The following is an 11,534-nucleotide window of genomic DNA, read 5'->3' on the forward strand; positions in this document are numbered from 1 at the left end:
AGACGTTTAAGGTTTCGAGGGAGCCGAAAGGTACAAGGTCGCATATTTTTGGTGTTTGTGGTCGGCATCCTTTTACCCGAGTAGTCTGTAGCACCGACCCTTAAATTTAATTTAAACGAAAACACAGCTCGGCGAAGTGGAGCATGTGAAACGTGAAAGAAAAAAAAAATAGAAATAAAGGGATTGAAAAGATAGAGAGAGACATGGAAAAAACGGAGAGCAATACCGAAAAAGAAACAGAAATGAAGGGAAGGGAAATAAATAAAGAAAGAAACATACAAAAAAGAAAAACAGGAAGAAAGAGAAACAAGGAAGGCCAACCAGCTGCGCTCTTCCTTCAAGCTTGGCACCACTAGCGCGACACTGCCATAGTTTTTTGAACAGGGTCAGAAAATGCTGCCGATGGGCAGTCGAGGCTCCTTTGAGCATGTGAGCCAAATATATAGCGCAGCGCGCGGCAGGGAATTTACAGTTAAAGTTCAAGGTCAGCTAGAAATCGCTCCCCGTCTTCTCGACTAAAATTGCCATATGCCCAAATTAAATCAACTGCGCCATATGCCCAGGGGACACGGCCATTGGCTGAACCACTGCCGCCGCGACATGTCCGCGCCGCGATGGCCGCGCGCGCGTTCAAACAAAACAAGAAAGTGCTTCCTTGCGCTTTTGCCGTGTTGCTTACTCTGCCCCTGTCTAACTGTGGGCTATTCCACTCAGGTTATGTACCAACAAGCCAGGGGCGTAGCCAGAAATTTTTTTCGGGGGGGGGGGGGGGGGGGTTCGACCATACTTTATGTATGTTCGGGCGTGCGTTTGTGTGTTGTATGTGTGCGTGTATATATGCGCAAGCAAAATTGAAAAATTTCGGGGGGGTTTGAACCCGCCAACCCCCCCCCCCCCCCCCCCACCCCTTGGCTACGCCCCTGCAGCAAGCCCAAGCTACTCTGGCGTTCAAACATTCGTACGCCGACCTGCTGAGCACGATGTCGCGGGAACCAATCCCGGCCGCGGCGGCTGCATTTCGTTCGAGACGAAATGCAAGAATGCCGGCGTGCTTGCTTTGTAGTGCACGTTAACCCTTTGAGGGCTTTCGCCGTACATGTACGGTGGCGGTTTTCCGTCCCGCACGGTCTTGGACGTGTGGGCATGGTGTGGATACGGTGTCGACCCTCCGTTTTAAATTTCGCGCCATATTGACGATGCGTGCGCACCGTCAGGTGTTGCCACCTCCTGGGACTTACAAGAAACGTTTGAAATTCGATTGTGCCACCTTCTTGGCGAGACAAACACAACTGATTTCTAGTTTCAGCGCGTCGCATCGCCCGATGAGGCAACGCCCTTTCGTGGTTTCAGTTTCGCCGCGTGATCGCAACGGAGGCGCGCGAAACTTTATTCTTTGTCGGCAGTCTCTTGCAGGGGCGCCGGAAGTTCATTTACATCTTTATTGACTGTGCTCTTAGCTTGTTCATCGACGACGCTCACGAGGTATTCTCGCTCTCCTTGTTTACTGAGTATCCTTCTAGTTCTTCAGATGCACGGCAAAGCGGCGATATGGCCAACTGCACTGCCCGTTCTCTTGACACAGACAGCGATGAGTCTTCCGACTCTGATATCGCTTTTGTTTTATGTGTGCAGAGTGCGATGAGGCGCTCTGCGTAGATCCATGTTTCAAGGAATACCACACTCTGGAATACTATTGCACATTTTGAATGAAATAAGGGAATTTTTGAGGGATAATGATGCCACCCTTACAAAAATATAGTTAGACGGTCTATATACACTCTAAAAATGGGTTTAGACTGTATAAATGCATTTTTGTAAGGGCAAGGAAGGTATAGAAGTCGTTAATTGTACTGTTTTGAGTGTATTGTAGTAATTAGGATATATAGATGTGAAGAAAGTAAAGTGGACGAAAAGACAACTTGCCGCCGGCAGGGACCGAACCTGCAACCTTCGGATTGAGCCTGCAACCTTCGGAACCAATTGAGCTACGGCGGCGGTCGTCCTCTCGTCCTCTTAGCGGGCATTTATTGTGCATGCGAACCTGCTCGTTGTCATGAGGGCGAGTGGGAAACACTCTTTCGTTTTTCCAGCTGGCTAAGACATCGCGAAGCCGTGCAGTCGACTCCTCGAAAGCTGTCTTCTCCGTAAACAAGGTAGCTGTGCGGAAAAGCTAGAATATGTGGGCCATCATGTGGAAGAGGTGCGGGTTTTCAAACGCCATGCCCAAAGACGTGCAGGCCTGCGCAGCGTCCTCTTGCAATATGCGTGTGTGTGTTTTGGGGGAATGAGATGGCGAAGGGGCGGGGGGGGAGGTGAGAAGTGCTTGCGCCGTGTTTGGCCCCGTCGTAAAAAAAAAAGAAAAAAAAATTTTTTTTACAGGCTGTGGGATCTCCTTCCGGTAAAAACGTGAATTATAAATTACACAATTTCCCGCGAATGTAACGCTAAGAACAGCAAATTAAGTGCTTTCCCAAGCTGGTATCTAACGCAGTTCTACACACAGTAAACATTTTCTGGGTTCTTCATCGTTATTTCGTCCCTTATATATGTATACTGATGCTAGTTGGAGACCCATGTTGTTGATGCCGCAGCGCACAAAAGACACGTTCACGCACACAAAAAAGACACACACACACACACACACACACACACACACACACACACACACACACACACACACACACACACACACACACACACACACACACACACACACCAGCGCTTGAGTGCGTGAACGTGTCTTTTTGTGCGCCGCTTCTTCAGTGTGATATATATGACCTTCCATGCTTGGGAGCCGGCAGGATTTTGTCTTAAAGGGGCCTTGCGACACTTTTTCAGCATGATCAGAAAACGCTGCCGATCGGTAGTCGAGGCTCCCGAGAACAAGCGAGCCAAACATTATAGCGCAGCACGCAGCATGTAATTTATAATAAATTCTCAAAGTCAGCTATAAATCGCTTCCTCTTCTCTGGACGAATGATGTTATTTACTCAAGATCACAGCGTCATTGACTCAAGTTCCACGTCATTGGCTGATTTGAGCATTTCGGGCTTATTAGTTCCTGCGGCCGCAGCGGGAGGCCGCCACGTGCCCGCGCGCGATCGTACTGAAAGTAAACCGCGCGTTAGAGGGGTCATGAACCACTTTTCCAAGTAATGATCTAATGACCTCAGTATCGGAGTTTCCTGCCTCCCGAATCGATTGCCGCAAAAATTTCTCGAATCCGTCAAGAATCAGCGGAGTTACGGGGGTTTGGCGCACGCTCCCAGCGCTTTCTCTCTTTTCTCGTGCCGACAAGCGCACTGGAAGCTAGACGGGGAGGGATGGTACGGGGGTAAGAAGCTACGTCAGCGCGCGTCATGAAACGCGATCGCTCTCCCGCTGTGATTCGCGTGCGCGAGTGCGGCTACCGTGTAAAGTTAGCAGACTGAGGAGTGCGGCGCGGGCAAGTGGCGGCACCCCGTGGCAACAAGCGCATCTCATCCGGCTATCGGCCAATAAGCATGCTATGTCTCCGCGACGTAAACGGACAGACGCCCCTCCCACCGACGAGAGTGAGAACCGGCCTCTGTTTGAAAAGAGGGCGCCTGAGGAAACGGCAACTTCGCGCTCCGCTTGTGGCCTTTACGCGGCGCGCACGACTGTAATATTTTGCAGAGCAGTTCATAGCCGTGTGAGCTTTCCGCAGGTTGTGTTTTTTCAACAAGCCCAAGGGGTGCTTCATGACCCCTTTAAGGTCTGAACACACGTACGCGTTGCAGCGCGTCAGCGCGTGAATTTTTGGCGCGCGCGTAGCCGCGAGCTCTCTCCTCCCATAGGGAGAGGGCGCGACGCCGCGTCAGAAAGTCGCGCTGACGCGCTGCAACGCGTACGTGTGTTCCGGCCTTTAGAAGAAAAAAAAAAGAAAAACGTGCTCAAGGTCACGAGGCGTGCGTGACGTACCTTGTTCCCCCGTGCCATATCCCTCCCATCTCAGCTTCTAGCGCTTTTGTCGGGCCGAGATAAGAGAGAAAGCAATCACAGCGTGCGATAAATCTTTGTAACTCCGCTGGACGGATTCTGAAAATTTTTGCGGCGGTCGATTCGTGAGGCAGTAGGTAATAATAATTGTTGGGGTTTAACGACCCAAAACGACGATATGACGGCGTAGTGGAGGGCTCCGGAAGTTTCTACCACCTGGGGTTCTTGAACGTGCACCTGAATCTAATTACACGGGCCTCAAGCATTTTCACCTCCATAGAAAATGCGGCCGCCTCGGCCGGGATTCCATCCCGCGACCTTCGGGTCAGCAGTCGAGCACCATAACCACTAGACCACCGTGGCGGGTGTAAGGCAATAAGATCCTTTAATGAAGCCATTCCATGCGGCTACTTGGAAAAGTGGTGCAGGGCCCCTTTAAGAAGGCGGGGAGGGGGGGGGTGGAGCTGCTGGGGCTTGAGGGGCAGGTGTTGGTGTGCCCCCCCCCCCCCCTCCGACGACCATATATTCCATGTCCTGCTTGCAATATAATAAACAATTGCAAGACTGAGTTCTATGTGAAACGAACGAACTTAAGAAATGTTTCGCCGGAGAATAACAGAAGGTGGAGGCACGGCCGGGCGCGTGCGGTCTAGCCCGGCCGTGGTGGAGGGTGGGGATAGAGGAGGCTGCGCCTCTGCGTTCCTAGAACGGGTGGAGGGTAGGTGGGGGTGGGGACGCTCAGGTCCCTCGTGTTTATCCTTCCCTCTCTTACAAAGCCTCTGAGATCCGGGTATAGTTGAAAATAGCACAAACGAAGTCACTCTTCCACGATAACTCGTGACTGTAATTTATTGGGCAAACCGTACTCCATGCATGAGGGGTGCGTTCGCGCGTAAACACGCATGCTGTCACCGCCGTAGAATTACTGATTGAGTGACTGAACGAAGCGAATGAGAAATCCTAATGCGCGCGCCTCTTACCCCTCATTGCGATTTTTTTTTTCAATACAGTAAAAGAAAAAAAGGGAATGTCAACCAAGAAGGAGGTTTGTGCCTCTAATGTCCATACTTCCTGTTTCTAAAACGAACGCTTTAGATGTAAAAGTGCGCGGAGTGAGAGTTTTTAAAGTTTAAACCGTTGGCTGCGTTGAGAGCGAGAAATCGTGGTTCGCGTCTCTTCATCCGTACCTCGCTTTCTTGTTACAAAGCGCATTTGTCATTTTTTTAATATATACGTTGTAAACTTTATATTTCTACACACTCTCGTGCAAAAAAGAAAAGAAAGTCGGCAGCAATTTCGTTCCAGTTTGAAAGAACCATGCGAGTGCGGTCGCCGGCGCCGTTACTCATTCAGCAAGCTGCATAAATTTTAAGCTGACATTGAAGGAGCCCCTTTCTTTTCATTAGGAACGCTCTATCGACAGATTATATTAACTCTGTCCGCGACCGTGCGCGTCTCATATTCTTCTCTTTACGTGATGTTTTCCGCGTGATTAATGTATCCCCCGTATAGTTATGCAAAGCCGAATGCGTCCTTTTACCGCCTTTCATTTTAAAAAGCCTCACTCCTACCTCAGACAGGAACTAGGTACTAAAGAATAAATCAGTCCCAGAATCGCCAGGCAGTACGACTTTTAAGGAAAGGCCGCAAGGACTGGCTTACAGTCCGGTCGAATTTGATTAGAAATGCTCCTTGTAAAGGTGTCTGTAGTTCTTTTTTCTTTTTTTGTAAATAATTCTTTCCTTGACTTCTGGAATTGAATTCGTGACCTGCCTACGCCTCTGCGTCACGTGTGTTTGTATGACTCAATCTTATTCTTTTTACAACCTAAAGGACTTCTCTTATCAAAGCCATCGATGTCTTAGTGGATACGACATTATGTTGCGGAAAACGACGTCACCGGTTTGATGTGCGGCTTCGCGCGGGGGTCTCATTTCAACGGATATATGTGTAATCCAGAAAAAACAAAAACGCTTTTGTGTCTCTCTTCGTAAGCGTACGATATGAAATTCCGGACTCTCAACGTGCGGTTGGTACAGGTCCTTTATAGCGTGTCTCACAGCCTGCGAGTTGCTTCGTGTCGCGAAACGCCATAAACGTTAACTTCTTTGTTAGATATACACCCGGTACAACCTTTCAATCCTCCAATAATTACCCCCCCCTTCCTCGGCTACGCCTATGCAGTCTACAATGTATAATTTAAAAGAGTGTGAATGTTGGCCAGTTGGTGATTCATGATTAGCAAAAGTGACCGCGAAACCGCGCGGGACACAGAAAAAGACAGCACGACCGCTTCGTCGTGTTGTCTCTTTCCGTGTCCCGTGCGTTTTCGCGGTCACGCTTCCTAATCTGCAGTGTATAATGTAACGTAGAACGCACGTATGCGTAGGTATGGACGTACGCAAGAATGTCACACACCTGAACACACCTGTTGCACAAAATCCTGAGGCACTTCAAGGACATTCATCTAGATTGAAGCAGATTTGACGGTCGTAATACGTTGCCATTTTGCTGGCGTTTATTTCTTCAGCCATGCTGAACGTGCTTACAAAGGCCACACCGTCGCCACATTATTAGCCTAATAAGAAAAGAACAAATTGTGCGTATAGGTGTGTATGTGCTACTTGAGTTACCGTCGTATACTCTTACCGGATTCATCTATATGCTTCGTTTATGTTTAAAGCAACGCAAACAACACGGACGAAGAAGGAGACACGACGTCCTTCCGCAACTGAAAGGTTTGTTAGGAGAAACATAAAAAAAAAAACATAAAAAGATAGTGAACACAAACGAACTGCGCAGTCGCCACCACGTAGAAAACTTGCCAACTTGCAAAAAGGGAAGAAAAGCAAAGAAAAGGTTGACTAAACAAACTTAACGTCTTTCAACGGCAGTGAAAAGTAGCATGTACAAATGACAGCATATATTAAAAAAAAAACCTTCAAAATCCCAATCAACCGATACGAGTATCTATGTACCCCGCCTTGAAGAAAACGGAGTTCGGTTCGCGATAACGCCACTAAAGGAGAGCTGACGCAGCTTTGACCAGCATTCTTAATGAAGAGGGCTTCCATAATTTCGCGCGCCGTGTCGTCCCTGTGCCTATATATAACTGTCGTCTTATGAAAACTAGGCTTGCACATACAGTGCTTGCAATGGGCAGCTAAGCGTGAACCGTAATTAGCGTTCAAATTGTTCTTATGTTTTCTAAGGCGGGTGTTTAGGCAGCGTGCCGTCTTCCCAATGAATACAAGCCCAAAGCTCACAGGGATTTGATAAACTACACCGGAAGCGCATGGCACAAACTGATTTTGGTGTTTCGTACTTCAGTCCCTTTTCTGTGAAGTAAGGCGCTTATTAAGTTTCTTATGAACGGCAGCGCAAATCTTTCTAAATTTGTTAGGCACACTGAAGACAACCTGTACGCCGTAGTTTGCGCTGCTTTAGCCATAATGGAACCTTACCAACTAGTCCAATTGTCGACCTTGCTACGGTATATTTGCTCCCTTGTGTGCGCGTTGTGTCTTGTACTTGGCGTGCTTGACCGCGCTGTGCTTTGAAAGATGTTGAATAGACGGTCTCGGTCTTTTAAAGACGATAGTCTTTCTTGGGATACTTGAACGCAGAAATTTTGGTCTGTCTATCTATCTGTCTGTCACACGATTCAGCCACCCGGCCAAAGTTTAAGCACTCGCTGAACGCCCAGCCATCTTGAACTGGTAGCTGCGTTCATATTTGTGAACGTTGTCGATCAAAAAGCAAATATTACGCGTATCTGAGGCGCAACATCAATACGTAAGTATTAGATGGTGTGTTCCTTCACTAGAAAATACATAGATACGTAATTCTAAAGACCCTAGTGTTTCTTAGGCTGCGCCGAAAATGCGACGCTATGCACGAAAAAGCCCTCTGCCGACGATATGGTGCTGCCACCTGGCAGTGGCACTGGGAACAGCATCACGGGTGGCCGCGGGTGAGACCACGACTCATGTAGTACGGCCGGCAGAAGGCTATCGTCTTTCGACGACATTTGCAGTGAAGCACGCAGATACGCGGCCAATTTTTTTGTTTCTTTGTTCCTTTCATGGGGCTGATAAATGCGGTTGTCTTCAACAAAGTTTAAAGAGGCCCTGCAGCACTTTTCCAAGTAACCATCGAATGGCTTCACTAAAGCAATTTATTGCCTCACGGATCGACCGCCGCACAAAAATTTTAGAATTCGTCAAGTACTAACCGAGTTGCAAAGATATGTCGCACTCTGTAATTGCTTTGTCTCTTCTCTCGTCCCGACGAGGGCGCTGAAGGGTAAGCAGGGAGGGATGGCACGGTGGAAAGAAAGAACCAACTCTCCCAAGCAGCAGTTTTAGCTAAGAAATTGCGTCAGGCGCGCGTCATGACCTTGAGCGCTTTTCTTTTTTTTTTTCTACGAACGCGCGGCTTACTTTCAATGTGATCGCGCGCGCGCGCGCACTCGTGGCGGCCTCCCGCGGCGGCCGCAGTAACTATGCAGCCCACGATGCTCAAATCAGCCAATGGCCGTGAATTTGGGTACATGGCATCATTTGTAGAAAGAAGAGGGAGCTATCTCTAGCCGACTTCGAGAATTAATTGCAAATTCCAGGCCGCGTGCTGCTCTATGACGTTTGGCCCGCGTATTCTCAGGAGCCTCGACTACCGATCGGCAGCGTTTTCTGACCATGCTGAAAAGGTGTTGCAGGGCCCCTTTAAAAAAGAAACAAAGAGAGCGGTGTCTACGAAAACACGTAGAATCTAGAAGTTCGACCGCAGAAACAGAATAACGTACGTGAGGATTGCAGGCTGTTCCTTGCCTCCTGCCTTGCCTCCTGCACTCCTGACGTAAGGACAATAAACAGTACGCAGCTGCGCGTATAAACAGGCGCGCGAATATTGAGCAGGCACACGAATATTGAGAGGTGCCGGCCTACACGGCGAATACGTAGACAGACGCTTCAGAGACCGAGCGAAAAATGGAAAAAAAAAGTTACCAAGAGGAACAAGAGACGCTCTAGGCGGTGAAGGCACTGCTTTTATGTAATAATGGTCAAGTGCATAACCCGATCGACCGCAACCCCTCCTCCTCCCAATGTTATCACCCGCCCCCTTTTTTTGTTGTTGGTGGGAGAGCTACGGCTCACAGTCCTTTTCATTTGTTTGCCTTTCGCAGCCTGGTTCTGAAAAAAGGAAAAAGTCTACGTTCGACGAACGGCCAAAGTCACGTGTGCCAGGCAACCTTGGGGTTCAGATAGGGAACCCGTGCCTTAGTGAGTACGTGATATTGAGTTTGCGTTCTCTAGAATGGGCGACCGCAGTGCGGTCTTGATAGGGAAAGAACGTTCCCAATGCACTGATAAAAAAAAACTAATACAGAAAGAAACATAGGTGTGTGTGTTAAATGATGGCGTTGTCGTCTAGGGGACGTCAGTTTCTATAGCTCTGCGCAGCTGCTCGTCGTGTGTTTTGTTTTCCTGCTCCGCTCCCGTCTTTTGCGCTATCAGGGAATAGGGAAGCAATCGCAAACCCTTGAATAATGATTCCTTTTATGTTCGATCTGTGGGTACCTGTTTGCTGTATACTGGCTAGCGTGGCCGTGGCTGTGCCGCAGTTCCTCTACGGAAAAGGCTCTTCTGCGAAGACGCCAGGGCCTAGTAAAAGTGATATTTTCTGGGTGAGTTCGTGTATACAAGCTTGAGGGGCGCGTCGCAGTCCCGGCGTTCGTATAGTTTCTCAACAGGGCGTCAGTATAGTTTTGGCAGCACGTGCTCGGCTGTGTCGGTATAAGGACGCCCTGCAATGCGTTCCAACGGAGCTAAACGCTGAACCGGGCATGTTACGTACTTCGCACAATCTCACCCTCCGGAAATAGCGAAGCGACGACGATCGCCGATTGAGAAGGACGCTGATAATGTTTGATAAGGACGCTCATAGGCGTGCGCACTGGGGGGCAGGGGGGGGGGGAGTCAGCCCCACACATTGACATAATAGGGAGGGGGGGCTGCGACTCGGGGGGGGGGGGGGGGAGCGCAATGTCAGCGCCATACATTGACATAATATGGAGGGGGAGCGCTGCGACGAACCTTCGCTCCCCCCCTCCCTCAAGGGGGACCCTGCGCATGCCTATGAGGACGCCGATTGTCTAAGCGGCGCGTGAAACAGATTTCACTGCTTCACGAGACGCAGAAGGAGACGCGCCATTTAATATATATTATGGGGCCAGACGCCACCGACCAGATAAAGTAACAACGCTGAGCACCCGTCGGTCCGCTGACGGCAGCGGATACCTATCGGCGGGATGACGCAACTTCAACACAAAAACGCGTTCCCGTAGCAACTGGCGCTTCGCGGGAAATCTGAATCTCCTAGTCAGCGAACGCGGCCATGACACGTCAGCAAGTAAATTTAGAAACGCACACCGCGTTTTTCTCGAGCGAAAGAAATCACAGCATATCCACGGAGTGAATGATGATGAGTGGGCGAAGCTGCGGAGGTTCATCGGTAAACCGTGAATCTTCCGTGAATTCTGCCCAGTACATCATCACCGACGTGAGATCGGGCGCGTTTATACTAAAGGTTCGATGAGTTATGACGACTTGCAGCTCACTTTAATTTTACATGTACGCTGTGAATTTTCATTGTTTAGAAAACCATTGCTTTAGAAAACATCTGGCGTCTTTCGTTAAGCAGCTCCAGGAAATACTTTCCGAGGGCAAATAGTGCACTGATATGAACGTCCACAATTTTTTTACAATACAATAGGAGAGGATCGAGCGCAATGTCTGGGACGTTTGGCGTGGAATGACCCACCTTCATCCACACGTTTAGCAGCACAACACTTCAGTGTCAGCAAAACAACAACGACGGTCGTGCGTTCATACCTATAGCCACCAATGAAATGTGGCAACGTGAAATGGCAAGACATCTCGTTAAAGATCAGATTGCCGTATCAGAAACGGCTGATCGCCTATAATCCCACGATCGAGACAGCATCAATTATTGCAAAATGGTGCGCATAAATACGCGTGTGACCGGCGCGCCTTGGATGGCCGCATATCTTCGCGATCGCGGGTGCAGTTTTTTTCTTTCTTTCTTTCTTTCTTTCTTTCTTTCTTTTGTGGTCACACCTACAAGGCCTCCGACACTAGTGAGTTAATACAAACTTCACTTCAAAAAAAAAAAAAAATCACAGCATATCCACGGGTAAATGATGAAGAGCTTGGGCGAAGCTCCTGAAGCAATCATGGTTACACCGCGAAATCTTCAGTGGTTTCGCCCAGCAGTAATCAAAGCGATAGCCCAGTACACCGTCAAAGACGTGACAAACACTGTATATATTTATACAAGAAATTTTATTAATCGTAAGTGGTAGCTAGACGTGGCTTCCGTTCCCCCTTCATTATAACGGCTTTACGGTCGGTGAAGTAACGGATCGGTAATTGATCGTAGTGGGATGTTTGCAAAGACGAAGTAGTGGGCAGTTTGCAAAGGTGGTGACGCCGGACAATGGAGACGTGACAAGGTTAGACTAAGAGGAGCTTCGCCCCTAAAAAAGAGAGAGA

The sequence above is a fragment of the Rhipicephalus sanguineus genome, chromosome 9 (assembly GCF_013339695.2).
Source record: "Rhipicephalus sanguineus isolate Rsan-2018 chromosome 9, BIME_Rsan_1.4, whole genome shotgun sequence".
Lineage (NCBI taxonomy): Eukaryota > Metazoa > Arthropoda > Arachnida > Ixodida > Ixodidae > Rhipicephalus > Rhipicephalus sanguineus.